The sequence below is a fragment of the Suricata suricatta genome, chromosome X (assembly GCF_006229205.1).
Source record: "Suricata suricatta isolate VVHF042 chromosome X, meerkat_22Aug2017_6uvM2_HiC, whole genome shotgun sequence".
NCBI lineage: Eukaryota > Metazoa > Chordata > Mammalia > Carnivora > Herpestidae > Suricata > Suricata suricatta.
The window spans coordinates 4,761,096-4,777,921 of NC_043717.1; the positions used below are offsets into that span (position 1 = coordinate 4,761,096).

At 48.3% G+C, this 16,826-nt stretch overlaps 1 long non-coding RNA gene across 1 annotated transcript in view; it reads left to right on the top strand.

The window, feature by feature from the left end:
* Positions 1–16,826, top strand: part of LOC115283768 — a 134,770-nt gene that overhangs the window by 51,117 nt on the left and 66,827 nt on the right. The gene's annotated exons all lie outside the window — the stretch shown is intronic.

The following is a 16,826-nucleotide window of genomic DNA, read 5'->3' on the forward strand; positions in this document are numbered from 1 at the left end:
CCGCACTAATCTTCGCAGTCCATAAATTCACAGGGAATGCGTTCCTTGTTTTGTTGTGGCCTTCCTCTCCGAAGGCCGCGGAGGTTTGCCGGGCAGCCAAGATCTTGCCCTTGAGGCACAACCTCTGAGCCCCATGCGATCCGCAGCGAGAGACCAAGCCGGTACCTGAACCAGTGCACCTGCTTAACCCATCTGTGGAGGCCAACAGCTTCGGTTTCCCTCGCCCCTCATTTATTCGAGCAGAAACCACGTGGTGAGGCTGCATTCTTGAAGCAAGGCTCCAGTGGGGACATAGTTGGATCTACCCCAAGGCATCTCCATAGCTAGTGTGCTAGAAAACGTGTATATGCGGAAATCCATTGAAATCTTCTGCTGATTCTCTCATGTCACAAATGAAGAAACCAAAGTGTCTATTCACATAAGGTAAGCGGCCTGGAGTCCCAGGAGACTTCACTGTAATGTGTTTTACAACATCCGTATATAATTGCTGCTCCACACAGTTCTCATCTGTTAAGTATGTCCCTTTGTAGAGGGACGTACTAGCTGTCTCCTGACTAGATCATTTAGTTTAAAGATCGTGTTGCGCTTAAAAAAAAAAAAAGGAAACAACACGTGATCATGCCAGCAGTTGAAAATACTATGTTGATGAAACGCCGCCGCGGTGTAAGTGTTGTTTCAGAATAAACGAGGGGCGCCTGGGGGGCTCAGGCAGTTACGCGTCCATCTTCAGCTCAGGTCATGATCTCGTGGTCTGATCTGTGACTTCGAGCCCTACGTTGGGCTCTGACAGCTCAGAGCCTGGGGCCTGCTTCGGATTCTCTGTGTGGGTGTCTCTCTGCCCCTCCCCTGCTCACACTCTGTGTGTGTCTCTCTCAAAAATAACTAAGCATTAAAAAAAAATTTTTTTTTAAAGAGTAAACCAACCTTCCTTACCATTCATTTATAAAGTCAGATACTTCAATTCTAATTTGGGCAAATTAGCGACTAGAATTACTCTATTCTTCATACTCAACATTTGGGATCTGTGTCTATGATTATCTTTATTCTGAAGGTAAGAAAAAAGCCTTTGGTAACGTCCTAAATCTTGGGCAGGCTCTTTCTCCATTTCATTGTCTTTTTATCTTTATCTAATTAATTAATGCCTTTTATTCACATTTTACTACCCCATCGCTGGCTTTCAGCTTGAAAAAGGATTGCAACGGTTTGAGATCTCATATAAGTAAATGAGCCGCTCATTACTAGAGTCCACAATGTCACAAACTATGGCTTTGTTAAACCTAAAACTTCTGGAATTGTGGGAAGTCGGGCACTGAATGCGGGATGGTGACCTGACGGGGACAGAGGTGTCAGGTCTAGGCTATCAGTCCAGACCCTGCTACAGTCTTTCCCTGACTTCATTGATACTCGGAAGACATTTCTGTGATCCCAGAAATAAATACCTGCTTATAAAAACTGATGCATGGGAGGGTCAGTGGAGCATCCAACTTAGGTTTAGGTCATGATCTCACAATTCGTGACTTCAAGCCCAGCATCAGGCTCTGTGCTGACAGCTCGGAGCCTGGAGCCTGCTTTGGATTCGGTGTCTCCCTCTCTCTGCCCCTCCTCCACTTGCACTCTGTCTCTGTCTCTCTCAAAAATAAACGTTAAAAAAAATTTTTAATGACATTATTTTATTTAATAATGTTTCCTAAATAATAATCTGTGTAAAATCTGCTTTTTTTTACATAAAGCACATAAAAATATGAGGACTTAATAAGACATAAAAACTTATTAAGAAATGAAAATATATATTGGTAACAAAATTTCCCATATTAAATAAATGTTAATTATATTTATTAAAATAGGATGATTCTGAAAGGTGTATTATATATTATTATATAGTTGTCCAATCTAGTTTAGAAAAAACTTCTATATTTGTATATATTTTTATATATATGTTTTAAATCCCAGTATAGTTAGTGTACAGTATAGTGATTCAACAATTTCATGCGTTACTCAGTGCTCATCCTGGTAAATGTGTTCTTCACCCCCGTCACCCGTTTCCCCCAGTCTCCACCCACCTCCCCGCTGGCAAGCTGCAGTTTGTTCTCTAGAGTTAAGACCGTGGTATTTTGTTTGTCTCTTTTTATTTTCTTCCTTCGTTTTTTTAAATTCCACTTATGAGTGAAATCATAACAATATTTGCTATTCTCCATCTTATTTCTGGCATTATATCCTCTAGCTGCATCCATGTTGTTGCAAATGGCAAGATTTCATTCTTTTCTATGGCTGAGTACTGTTCTGTTATATATACACCACACCTTCCTTATCCGTTCATCTGCGGATGGACGCTTGCCCTGTGTGTGTAGCTTGGCTCTTGTAAATAAAGCTGCAGAGCACCTGGGCAGCTCAGTCATGATGCATCCAACTTCAGCTCAGGTCATGATCTCACAGTCGTGGGTTTGAGCCCCACGTCGGGCTCTGTGCTGACAGCTCAGACCCTGGAGCCTACTTCAGATTCTATGTCTCCCTCTCTCTCTCTGACCCTACCCTGCTTGCACTCTGTCTGTCTCTCTCTCTCTCTCTCAAAAATAAATGTTAAAAAATTTAAAAAAAATAATGCTACAATAAATATAAAGGGTGCATATAGCTCTTCAAATTAGTGTTTTCCTATTCCTTGGGTAAATATGCAGTAGTGGAATTATGGAACCCTCTGGTAATTCTATTTTTAATTGATTGTGGAACCTCCATATTGTTTTCCAGAGTGGTTGCACCAACTATGTATTCCCACCAGCAGTGCACAAGGGTTCGTTTTTCTCCACATCCTCGCCAACACTTGTTGTGTCCTGTGTTTTTGATTTTAGCCATTCTGAAAGGCATGAGGTGGTATCCATTGTGGTTTTGACTTGCATTTCCCTGAGGAGGAGTGATGCTGAGCCTCTTTTCCTGTGCCTGTCGGCCATCTGCATGTCTTCTGTAGGCAAATGTCTGTTCACATCTTCTGCCCATTTGTTAATTCGATCATTTTGGGGGGTTTTGGTGTTTAGTTGTTGTAAGTTCTTTATTTTGGATACTAACTCTTTTTTGGCATGTAATTTGCAAATATCTTCTCCCATTCCATTGGCTGCCTTAATCTAGTTGTGTTGATTGTTTCCTTCACTGTGCAGAAGCTTCCTATTTTAATGTCGTCCTAATCGTCAGTGTTTGCTTTTGCTTCCCTTCTCTTAGAAGACATATCTAGGAAATGTTGCTATGACCAATGTCAGAGAAATTATGGTCTGTGCTCTCTTCTATGATTTTTATGGTTTGAAGTCTAACACTTAGGTCTTTAATCTATTTTGAGTTTATTTTTGTGTCTGCTCTATGAAAGTGGTCCAGTGTCATTCTTTTGCATGTAGCCGTCCAGTTTCCCCAGTACTAGTTGTTGAAGTGACTTTTCCCATTGCATATTCTGCCTCCTTTGTGGCTAATTGACCATATAATCATCAGTTTATCCCTGGGCTCTTTATTGTATTCCATTGATCTATGCATCTGTTTTTGTGCCGGTACCGTATTGTTTGGATTACTACTGCTTTCTAGTATATGAAGAGAAGACATTTAAACTGCGTTTACGTTACTAATAAGTCTTAGAAATTGTTAAGGAGGGTTATGAAAATTAGCAAGAATAAAATTTCTTTTTATTTAAATTTTGATTCCCTTAAAAAATTTTTAAATGTTTATTATTTTGAAAGAGAGCATAAGCAGGGGAGGGACATAGAGAGAGAGAGAGAGAGAGAGAGAGAGACAGAGACAGGATCCAAACCAGGCTCCAGGTTCTGAGCTCTGTTAGCACAGAGCTTGACATGGAGCTTGAAGTCATGAGCCGTGAGATCATGACCTGAGCCAAATTTGGACATTTAATTGAGTAAGCCACCCAGGTACCTCATTTAATTTCATTTATTAACTGATTTCATTTGTTAAATTAGCTTCTGAAGTGTAGACACATGGTCTGAATGAGAACACTGTTGAGATTGAGATATTACTTGATGCTTTTATAAATTTTTTAAATGTTAATTTATTTTTGAGAGAGACAGAGACAGAGACAGAGACAGAGAAAGAGAAAGAATGATAGAGCATAATCAGGGGAGGGGCAGAGAGAGAGGGAGACAGAGAATCCGAAGCAGGCACGAAACTCAGAGCTGTCAGCACAGAGCCCGATGTGGGGCATGAACTCATGAACCGCAAGATCATGACCTGAGCTGAAGTCAGATGCTTAACTGAGCCACCCCACCATCCCTATTCTGTGCTTATTAAATTGGTCTTCTGTCACACAGTCTGGCTTGCGTGATGCAAGTGTAAACTTTTTGCTTGATTATGGACTAATTAATTTGACATTGATTTTTAAAGCCCAGGCTTCGGTTTAGAAAATAAAGATATCAGCACTCTGGGTTATTTATTGATGAGCCAGGCCACCGAGGGGATTCTCTGACCTCGGTCACACCAGCGAGTGGAGGTCCGTAGGGCACCTAGGTCAAGCCCTGATTTAATTAACCTGAAATCACTTGAACATCACTCCTGATTTCTAGTCATTGCTGTCCTCCTACATGAGCTCGTGGGTTCTGCTGCTTCCCCGAGGTTCAACGTAATCATGGCCCTGTTATTTCTCAATTATGTTTCACAAATGCAAATGTCTTATTTTCAAATTCAATGTCACGGAGATGTGCAGGTGTGTGCACGCTCACACGCACACACACAAATTGATGGTTAATCTGGAAGTGGCTCCTACGATGAATGGCCCAGCCCGGCATGTTACCCATCCTCGTGCAGAAAGACGATTTCAGTGGAAGTACTTTGGAGAATAGCAAAGCCATGTAAATATGTTATCAGCATCAGGCCTTGAGTTTTGCATAAAGATGTATTCTGAGACCTTTGCAGACTCCCAAAGACATGAATACCTCTGGGATGCCATACGTAAACCCCTAAGAACACTGATGATAGTCTCAGGGTCTTTGGTCAGAGTCTGGGCAGTAACTAAAACTGCTCCTGGGAGGGCGCACCGGGTGGCCCTGTGGGGTCAGTGCCGGACACTTGATCCCAGCTCGGGTCTACATCTCAGGGTGGTGAGTTTTAGGCCCTGCACTGGACTCCACTGTGGAGCCTACTTAACAGAAAGAAAATGCTCACATGAAAAACGCATTTCGAGTGAAGTGAGCCAAAGAGAAAGGGCTGCCAAGCGGCAGAAGACGTTCTGGAGCTCTGGGAGCATCACCAGGGAGCCGCGCGGCACACTTTCCCAGAACCAGAACTGATGGCTCCGCAGAGTCAGCGCCACTTACGGAGAGCCCCAGCGCGAGCGGTCAAGTCCAGCCATGCTGCGGCCGGAGCGACGCGGGTCCACTCCCTGCACGCGGCACGGATCTGGCGGCCCCCACCGTCTCCGGGGCCAGACCGGACCGCGAACGTCGAGAGCTCCCGCCGCGGGCTTCACGGGCCCAGCGGGCCTCGAGGGAGGGAAAACAGCACGTCCCCCTGTTCGGAACACCAGGCCCCTTCATGCCTCCTCCCGCGGGACCGGCCGCATAAACACAGCATCTTCCGCGAGCAGACGGGAGCTTGCCACCAGTCGGCGATGAAGAATTCCAGAAGCTCATCATGTATGGGAGCATTCAGTCACTGGCTGCTCTCTTGATGTCCTTATTAGCTTTGAAATCATATGATTTGGACGTGGGTCAAAATGAAAGCATTTGCACATTTGCCAAGTAGATGCCTACTGGGGAGCTGAAGTCTGTTCCCGTAAACACCTAATAACCCTCACGCAAGCTCTTGGTAAGTGTCCGTCTTGCCTCGATTTTTTATTGACACCGTAACGTGGTGGACACATCTTCCCAGATGACAAAAGGGAGCAAGACGCTCATGTCCTAATGTGTTTAGGCAAAGTGGACTTCCAATATTAGGTTATACTTTTAACTGAAATGCAGAGCACTGCATGACAGCGCTTCCGGCAGGGGCTTGGAGGATCAGTGATGGGTTTAAAGGAATAAAATATGTACCACCCCCAAAGCACATCCACTTCTGAAACTGCAGAGTGTGGTTTTGGTCACTTTAGTTACCTCAGGAACCTTTGTCTTCACAAATTTTAATCAAATGAAATTTTGCTGCATGATTCATATGCAGTTTGTATGCAGTATTGTTTCCTGTATTTATATCATAGTGTGGCTTCACTGTATTTAAAATATTAAAATTAAAGGTTAACTTTAAAAAAAATTTTTTTGTTTTTGAGACACAGAGACCGAGAGCGTACAAGTTGGAGAGGGGCAGAGAGAGAGGGAGACACAGAATCTGAAGCAGGCTCCAGGCTCCGAGCTGTCAGCCCAGAGCCCAATGCAGGGCTTGAACTCACTGACTGTGAGATCATGACCTGAGCCGAAGTTAACCAACGGAGCCACCCAGGCACCCCAAAAGTTAACATTTTAAATACATGGAAATTGCATTTTAATAGTCAAAGTTACTTTTTATCACTGCCCACTTCAAAGATTAAATCTCTTTATTTTTTAAGACCTTCATGTACACACTCAAATAAGCAATAAAAATTGGGATTTTTAGGGGCACCTAAGAGACCAACTTCAGCTCAGGTCACGATCTCACAGTTTGTGAGTCTGAGCCCCGCATCGGACTCTGGGCTGACAGCGCAGAGCCTGGAGCCTGCTTCAGATTCTGCCCTTCCCCTGCTCACACTCTGTCTCTCAAAAATAAACATTTTTTTTAAAGTAATTTTTTAAAGTTAGGATTTTTAGGGGTACTTGATTGGCTCAGTCGGTTAAGCGTCTGACTTCAGCTCAGGTCATGATCTCACAATTCGTGACTTCAAGTCCCATGTCAGGCTCTGTGCAGACAGCTCAGTGCCTAGAGCCTGCTTTGGATTCTGCGTCTCCCTCTCTGCCTGCCCCTCCCCCACTTGTGCTCTGTCTTTCTCTCAAAAATAATGAAACATTAAAGTAAAAAAATAAAATAAAATTAGGATTTTTTAAATGATGTGAATTTTTGTCTCGATTTTCTACCTTCTTGTTCATAGACAGCCGGATATGGAAAGCACACAAATTTCAACACCAGTTACAAGCAAGCCCTCAGCTGCCTGATGTTTCCTGCTGACGGACGGGTTTTGACAGGGCGTTCACATGCGGGCCATCTCCCCGAGCCCACTCAGAATCAGGTGGCAATTGGAGGACTTGTTTGTCTGAGAAGCAGTCCTGTGGCAGTTCCAACGATTCGTCCTCACTGTGTGTTTTGAGTGGGGTGGGATTCTCCCTGAGCGTCCAGAGTGCATGTGGGTAGGGGCTGCTCTCTTGTTTTAGACGGGTCTGCGTTATCCACGACGGTGTGGTGGACACGTGCGTGGTGAGGATTTATGATAGATGAAGCCTGGAAAAGCACAACGTAAAAACTGAAAGAGCCACTGAAAATAGATTGAACATTTCACATGCGTAGTGTTTGAAATAATGAAATCGGCCTTGGAATCATGAGGCATGCATGGTCATGCTTGGATAAAAATATCCTTGGCTTCTGTCTGTGGGGAGTCCAGTATGTAGTTGAGGATGTAAAGGAAATAGGCTCTGCACATGCTCACAATACTATCTGTATATTTTGTGTTTGATTTTGAGTAACTAAATTGGAACTGTTTCTGGAGTTTTAACACTTCACGGAGCTCTGGCTGAGGGAAGGGGAGCTTTCATAGAATGAAGATTTCTGTTGGGCGTCGATATTGCGCATGGAAGGTTCCAGGACCGCAGGGCAGTACGGAGTGCGTGTTAGCCGTGAGGACCACAGGGAATGCAGACAACGTAGGGAAACTCCGCAGCCGGCATGTGGCCACTGACACGTACACGCACGGTTAAGATTCTGTCCTCAACTTATTTTAGAAAAATTGGGTTTTGTAGCCAACATGACATGTTTTATAAGAAGAAACATTTTCTATCAAGGACTCTGTGTGGCTTTTTTTTTTTAATCTTTATTTTTGAGAGAGAGCGTGAGCAGGGGAGGCGCAGAGAGAGAGGGAAACACTGAATCTGAAGCAGGATCTAGGCTGTGACATGTCAGCACAGACCCGGATCACAAGGTGAGATCACGCCCTGAGCCAAAGCTGGTCGTGCAACTGACTGAGCCACCCAGGCACCCCGCGTGCTTTTATTTTGAAGAAATAACTAATTTTGCGGAAGCAAATGACCCTAGAAGAGGAAAGTTGCTGGTATTTCGACCTAAAAATTCAAACCAGCCTCTCGAGTTGATGGCAGCAAATGCAGACTTGTGACCGTGCGAACCGGTAGAGCGTGTGGCTGCGGAGTCGTGTCCTATGGACGCCATTCGTCTCCCGGAACGGAAGCTCGGGAGGGCGTGCCGGACCCCCGAGAGTGCCCTTTACGGAGGGGAAAGCAAGCGTCCTGTGTCCGTGCCTGTCACATAACAGCGTGGGCGTACGGCACGGAAGTCCAAGGGCGCGGGAGGAAGGATTTGTCAGATCTGCGTGGCGGGGGAGAGCGGTTCCAGCTGGGACAGCACAGAGAGCCCCTCGGGAGGGTTCGAGGCGGAGCCTGGCTCTGCGGGAGGCTTCTGAGGTCCCGCTGCCCCTGCTGTCTCCTCATCTCCCGGGGGTGCGTGTGCAGTGCCTCCCCGCGCGGGTGACCGGCCGTTCACTTCGTGGCACCGATGTCCCCACGCGGAAAACATACTTGTGTACCGTGTAGCTGCTGCATGTTGAAAACTGCCGCGTTCCGGAGCCCCAGCAGCTTTGCAGCCCAGAGTCCTGCAGCTCTGTGCTCACGCAGTGCTCGCTGCTCTGGATTTGGCGCAACAAAGAGGGTGTTGTGTGTGAGGCTCTAACCACAAGGTGTCAGCGCACGCGCCTTTCATTTCCCGGGACGGGTATGTGTTGAGTGTGATGGACACATTTTGCACCAGACAGGACTTCTATTAGAAAAAAGCAAGAATTCCTGGAGCACAGACAAGAAACCCTCGGGGAAGTACGAAAGTCTTGAGTGAAATGCAAGAGATGGGTGTGGGATGGAAGGAACCAGTGTTCCAGGTACAGGTACGATTTCGTTTCCGGATTGTCGTAGGTTCTCCGGAGACACAGGGCAGTGGGAGAGCGTGTGGAGATTTGGCCTGAGGAATCGGCTCATGTGACCGTGGGGCCGCGAAGCCCCCACGTCTGTCGCGTGCAGGGTGGTGTAGTCAGATGTAGTGTGAGAGCAGGAGAGCAGATGTGATGTCCCAGGAATGGCCCGACGCGGCTCCTCAGCAGTGACCGATGCAGTGTGGTGACGTGAGGCTGAGCATGAGGAGGGCGAATGAACGGGCACAAGGGACTCTCTGAAGTCTCAGCTCAGGTCATGACCTCACGGTTCATGAGTTCAAGCCCCGCGTCAGGCTCTATGCTTGGAGCTCCGAGCCTGCAGCCTGCTTCGGATTCTGTGTCTCCCTCTCTCTCTCAAAAATAAATAAAACATTAAAAAAAAAAAAAAAGCAACCCAAGAGCATAGTGGGTGGCGAGAGGGAGTGAAATAACGAGTGGACGGAGGGACATATGCGGGTCGCAGCAGGGCGGTCCCCCGGCACCGGGGGTCACATGGTTAGGAAGGCCAGCATAGCTAGGAGCTTCTGTGGGGAAACGCGGAGTTCGCAGCTGCAGCGGCGGGAAGACCATGACCATGGACAGAGCTTCCGGGAGAGAGGGAGGTCTCTGTCTGGGCACGGAAGGCACACTTCGTAGGGGTGACTGGGAGCCGCGTCCCAGATCGTGCCCAGGGAGCTGCAGTGTCATTTGCAGAGACAGAGTCACGCCCAGGGAGAGTATGGCAGGAGGAGGAGGAGTCCATGTGGGACACACCGACCCAGAGGGTGGACGAGCCGTCCAAGCAGACACTAACCTAAGGACTTCGTGAGTGATTTGAAAGCGCAGGCTGACGCACGAACGCGAGTTCCTGTAGGCCAGGACAGACGTGGGGAGCGGCCCAGGGACGGGGAGGGACGCTGGGGTCTCAGGGACACAGGCGACCAAAGTCCTCAGGATATGTGGGCCGTGCAGGGTCCCACGCATGCAGCCACAGTGGAGCAAGGAAACGGAGCCAGGGGGCCGATGCTGAAACCCTGATGATGACAGTAGTCCTGGAGGGCGTTAGAGATGTCACAGCGAATGAGTCCAGTGTAGACACTCAGCGGAGTGGACGCAGCGTGGCTCCACGTGGAAGGACAGTGGAGGAGGCTTCAGGAAAGGAGGAAGAAGAATGTACCGTGTCCCAGGTTCGTGAGGGAGGCCTGAGGACGCTGGGACCCCGCGGACAGCAGGGATTCACGACCTCAGCTCTGCTGCCTCCCAGGGAGAGTGTCCCATGTGCTCCACCGTGGCAGCCACCTCCCCGGCTCCACCCACCACATGCCAGGGGCACCCCGCCCCCAGGCACAGTGATCAGAACCGTCTCCAGACACCGGCCTGTGTCCCCTCGCGAGTGTGCAGTGGAGAGGCACAGGTTTGGTGACCCTTCAGGCTGCGTGGCCGAGGAGGGGGGAGAGGAGGAGGGAGCAGGGAGACGGCTGTACATCTCCGCTTTGTCAGAACCTCAGTCCCGACGCCAGTGCCCGTGCACTCAGAAACACCCCATGGCATCTGCTGCATGAATTTTGTAGGCAAGAAATGTGTGCATTGTGTGTGTCCTTCCAACCGAGCTAAAGTTCACATATCCTAATTCCCCGTCGCCGTGGGAAGAATGATTGTTTGCGCAGGCCTAAGTCCCAGGCCGAGCCAGGCCACACACGGAGCCGCCGACGCCCAGGACCGCCGGGGCTGCGTGCACATGGGGGGCGCCAGGAGCCGGAGGGGGCAGCTGCTGGCGGCAGATGTCAGGGACACAGAGCTGCCGGCACTGGGTTCTTCACGCCAGCTGGGCAGGGAGGCGCTTCCAAACTAACCACTGTGCTCTTTGCCTAGTGGCTCCATCCCTCAGGTCCCTCCTTGCTCCTGGCTCTTCCTGGAAAGGCGAAACACCTCACGGTTCCAGTGCAACCGAGACTGCCCTGTGCCACACGACGTGCAGAGCAGACACATTCTCATAGGAGCTTTGCGGACTCCCTCCCAGCATCGGGCACGTTTTCATAGTAAGGTATTGCCTCCGGATTCTTGAACAGTGCCCGATCATGCCCACCAGGTCTGGTGTGATGGCAAACGCCCTTTGCCTCTGGGCGGTTCTGCCCCCAGACCTGGTGGGCCAGTCTAACGCTCCTAAAAGCATCAGCGTCAGCAGGGCCGCCTGGGGTGTGCACTCAGTTGAGCATCCGACTCTCCGAATTTGAACCGTCGTGATCTCACGGTTCCTGAGATGGAGGCTGTGGGCTGACAGTGTGGAGCCTGCTTGGGATTCTCTCTCCCCTTCCCTGCCCCCACCCAGTTTGCACTCACTCTAAAATTAAATCAGTAAACATTAGGGGCGCCTGGGTGGCTCAGTCGGTTAAGCGTCCGGCTTCAGTTCAGGTCATGATCTCACAGTTTGTGGATTCGGGCCCCGCGTTGGGCTCTGTGCTGACAGCTCAGAGCCTGGAACCTGCTTCAGATTCTGCGTCTCCCTCTCTCTCTGACCCTCCCCCTCTCATGCTCTGTCGGTTTTTGTCTCTCAAAAATTAAAAAAATTTTTTTTAATAAAAAAATAAAATCAGTAAACATTAAAAAAAAAAGCCATCACTGAAACCCAGATTGAGGGACATTCTACAAAACTCCAGACCAGTACCTGCCAGCGTGGGGAAGGGCACGAACTGCCCTACGGCGTGGGAGCCTGAGGACACATGACGGTGATTGTCGTGCGGCCCGCCCCGGAATCCAGGACAGGAAGAGGGCGTTCCCGAGAGCTGACAGTGGGGCCCAGGGGTGGCACAGAGCTCCGCTAGTGGTACCTTCGCAACGTTAATCTCTTAGTTGTGACAGGTGTCCTGCGGTTATGTAAGACGCTGACATCTGCGAGTGCACAGGCACTCTCTCTACTTCCTGTCTTTACAACTTGTGTACATCCAGAATTACTCACAGATAAAAAGTTTATTTTAAGAAGCAGCATCCTTAAAAGAGGTTGGAAATGTGTGAGTTTTACTGTCTAAAAGCTTTCACCTGGCAATGACTCCATACGCAATCCTGAATCTGATTCGCGGGTTCAAGCCAAGACCGAGAAGATCCACTCCTGGTGAGAAGCCTTAAGAAGCTGTTAGAAGCGAAGAGACACGGGCGTTGGCCGGGTGAGCCCTGGAAGCCGGCCCTGTGTCAGTGTAAGTCCGTTCTGCTCGCACAGCCTCGGTGTCAGGAGTCCGTGTTGTTGGAGGGGAAGACCCTAGCCTGGCACTGGGTAAGCCACCGTCCCGCGTCACACAGCTGCATGGAGCACGCTGGCCTTCCCTCCCTTCGCGACCCACACACAAAGCCCCTCTTTTCCACTCGTGGCATCCTCCCAACCAGCGCAGCTTTGGTGCAAAGAGGTAGGACACAGGGGAAGAGATCGCAGAGGATCAAGAGAACATGGAAGAACTCCCAAACTAGAGATAGTTATGTGGACAGTCATGAAATGGGAAGAAAACAGAGCAGTTGGGGAATGTGGACAAGCATCAGCTGTGGTGGTAAAGGAGCAACTGGAGCGAGAGGAGAAGCATGGACTGTGCTCTTAAAGGAGCAACAGGGCAGAGGGGAGAAGCATATGCTGTGGTGTTTAAGGAGCAGCTAGAAGAGTGGAGAAGCATCTGCTGTGGTGTTAAAGGAGCAGCTGGGCAGAGTGGAGAAGCATGGACTGTTCCATAAAAGGAGCAGCTGGGGAAGAGTGAAAAGGCATGGGCTGCTGGGAAGAAGCAGCCGCCGCACCAAGGAGGAGCGGCGTGACCTGGAGCTCCAGGCCGCGGGCAGTAGGGTCCACCGCCACGCAGGCTGTGGAAGTGCGGGAAGACACGTCTCTGACTTCACGTTCCTCTTGGGTAAAAGCAGAGGCCAGCGGCACCCGTTTCATACCCTGTAGGGATTCCTTGAAATGATCTGGGTGAATCCTGTGGTCTCATGACTGGCTCATAGGATGCGTTTCCCCTCCAAGGAGTCCCCGATGCACCAGAGACACCGCGTTCCTGAGTCGTCTTCTGTAGAGCTGTGCACGGAAGGAGTGAGCACCTAGACGCTGTGCTCCGTCACTGCAGGGAGCATCTGACCGAGCACCGTGCGCGGCCCACGCGCCATTGCAACTCCGCCATCCACAGGCTGGGGCTACGCAGTCCAGCTGCAGAGGGACGTGGGCGATGCAGAAGTGTCCTCATGGAGCCTGGCGTCAGCATGATGTGCCCGTATGAAGCTGCCGTCCCTCCCGTGTGAGACATGGGGACTGTTTCGAAACCCGTCTTCCGTGCCAGACCCCTTCCCGCGCCTCCTGGATTTCTCAGTAATGGAGTGAGAAGGGGTCTGACAGCTCAAAGCGACGTTTCCAAACGAGAAAAGAAAACACGGCCAGGCTTTTACAAATTATTTAAATAGTGTGTTGAGTTCAAGAAGAAAGTTGCATTTCGTGCTGAAGACTGAGCCATTCTAACCCGACTGGTAAGCTGAGAATGTGCTTCGGGAGACCTTTCGTTGGAAATATCCAGGGAGCATGGCAGTCAACTCCCCTGAAAGCTGTCCTGAGCTCACACTTCATCAAGCTTGGGTGTTAGGGTCTGGAAGCAGTGACGAATCCACCCGGTTCCGACCCTGTGCCGATGGGTTCTGTTTGGGCAGTGAAATTGGATCCTAACATATGCATTTCTCTCAGAAGATGAATAAACCATATTGAAAACACAATCTCGTTGAAACGTGTGTGTTATTTCCTTCTCGGCTTCTTGGAGCTGATTGTGGTGATAACAAACAGAGAAAGCTGGGGAAGGAAGGAATTGTGGGAAGGAAAATGGGATGGAGACATATTGAAAAAAGATGAGAGTCCCTGTATAAGTGTTAGGCCTGAGGGAAAAGAAAATTGTTAATGATGGTGGCTTTGGTCATAGACTTGTATCTTAGCTCAGCCACTTTCTGGTTGGTTAGGGGTTTTTTTAGTGTTTCTAGTAAATGCTTTCCAATCCTAAAACATTTTTTAAACACACAGAAAAGTATAGGGAATGCTAGAGTGAACAATCTGGCACCTTGCAGAGCTTTTAATATTTTGCCTCATTTGGTTCAGATAGTTTTTAAACAGTTAGACAGAATCACTGACTGCACATATGGTTCCCCTTTCTCTCCCCCCGGAGCCCAGACCTAATTATTCGCCCTGACTTGGTTTTTCTTCTGTTCATACAAACTTTTATACTTCTACTATACACTCGTGCTTCTGTGAACAATGTGTGGTTACGTCTTGTAAATGGGATCACATGGTCTGTACCCTTTGGTCCTCGTTTTTTTCCCCACACAAAATTATGTTTGAATTTCACTCATCTTCTGCGGGTGATGGTATAATGTGTTTTAACACAGGGCAGAGATCATTAAACTCTCCTGCACTTTAAATATATGTGCATAAATTCTGTCAGTGAACCTAAGTTGATTCCAGTTTTGCTCCGTGACATTCAGCGCTGTAATTTGTGTATACATTCCTTGGGGCTCAGAACCGGAGATTTTTGAATTGCGACCTGAGTGTCAAGATTTTCGAGTTCCGTGGGAGAGCCTACCGGGCAGCTGAGGCTCCTCATTGGACCTCTCCCAGGTCATCGTAATCGGACATGGTGGCCAGGACCACGCATTGCTCTCTGTGAAGGAGCCCTCGGGAGAGTCCAGTGGGGATCTAGATAAGCCCTTTCTCTGGAGAAGCTCTTGCATCTGATGGACAAGTCATGATGCTTAAGAATATGTATTATACCATATTCTAGAAAATATGGTGCGACAAGGGATTGTTCTAGAACACACACGTGGAGGTGGACTTTCCAGGAGGTCCAGGTGGTAGAAGAAAGGGTATCTTTAACTTCGCTCAACATTGCTAGTTGCCCCCCAGAAGGATTATGTCAATTATATATGCTCCCATCAACGCTTGGTATTGCTGCTTTTTGGGACAGAAATGCATGCCTTCTGGAGCACCTGGGTGGCTCATTCGGTTGAGTGTCTGACTTTTGGTTTTCACTCAGGTCATGAAACCAAAGCGAGTTCCAGGGCTTGAACTCACAGATTGCAAGATCCTGGCCTGAGCTGAAGTCAGGCAGTTAACCAACTGTGCCCCCCAGGTGCCCCTAATTTGCCCACTTGAAAATGTCTTGAAGATTTTTTTAATTAGTAATTTCTTGTTTTTTAAAAAAATGTATCCGGAAGCTATCCATGTCAGTGAAATGAGTTGACATATGTGGCCTCTCTTCTGTGTCTTCATTTGTTTTCGTCTCATTTATGGTATCTTTCCTTGTGCAAAATAGAAGAGGATAATGCTGAACTTTCAGTATTTTTATAAGTGTCTTACTGATTTGCCTACTGTTACAGCTCAAGGAATTCTGTAAAATGCAGGCACTTTGCAAAACACAGCCCCGTCCAAACACAGAACATTCGCCACTTCAGAAAGCTGTGGTCTGAGAAGTCCTCTACGCATTTCTGTTTTCTTAAGATACGAACATACCGTGGTAAGAAGGGCTGGTTCCGACGTATATATTCCAATTCTTTGCTTCTGTCTGGTGTCTTCACTTTTCATTTTCTTGGAAGTATATTTTGGTACATAGAAAGTGTTTTATTATTATTATTTTCAAAAGCTTAGAGATAACCTGGCTGACTCGGTAGCGGAGCATCTGACTCTTGATCTCAAGGTTGTGGCTTTGAACTTCATGCTGGATGTGGAGCCTAATTTAAAAAGAGAAAAGAGAATCCTGGTTTATTAACTTTTCCTTGATCGTTAATGCATTCTGTGCTCCGAGAAGTCTTTGGCCACCCCAGGATTACATGTTATGTTCTTCTTTTATTCTAGACGTTGTTTATGGTTTCAGGTTGTGTTTGCATTTCCGATGCATTCAAGTTTATGGTTCCTCCATGTAGCTGTCCTGATGTTGAATCACCATTTTTGTCAACTACTTTCTTAATTGGCACCCAGTGGGTTAGGTTCAGACCCTGTCTTTGGTCCTGTTTTCTGTGGGTGGCAGTTCCAATGTCACGTCCATTTTCAAAGCCTGGCTGGCTGCTTGGGTCGCCGGGTGCGTGTGTCACTTGAGGGGGTGTGTATGTAGTGCTCACGCTCTCAAAGCCATTGCTGTGGCCCCTTGCGTCTGTTCCACCTGTCGCCCAGTCGAGGAGTAAGACTGCGCCAGGGACTTCAGTCGCCTCACATGCACGGAAGTAGGGGCTGTTTCTCTGGAGTGAGCTCTGTGTAGGGTCCCCAGGAAAAATAAAGTGTATCCGCATTGATATATAACGGAATTTTTTTAGTATGGGCACATCCTAAATATCACAGGGAATGTGCTTATATTAAAAAAAAATTCCTTGTTTATCTGAACTTCTAATTTTACTACTATTTTAATTTTAATTCCGATCTTGTATTTCTGTTAAATCTGCCAATCATAACGCACACTCTGGGCCTCTTGGGCGCCTCTTCACCTGACTCCTGTGGCCAGAGAGACAGGTTTCTCTCAGGGGTTCAGGTGTGTGCATGCACGCGCGTGCACACACAGACACACAGACACACACACACACACACACACACACTGTTGGTGACCAGGGCCACATTTAGGATGAAGCAAGAAGAGAGGAAAGGTCATGATTTGCCCACAGTCCACAGCAGGGCTCCTCTTCCTCCTCTGTCTGGGGAAAGAAGTGGGATGGGTCCCCTCCAGGGGCTCCCCCGTGAGCCCTGTAGCTGCCTGCCCCGCGGTGAGCCCCCTCA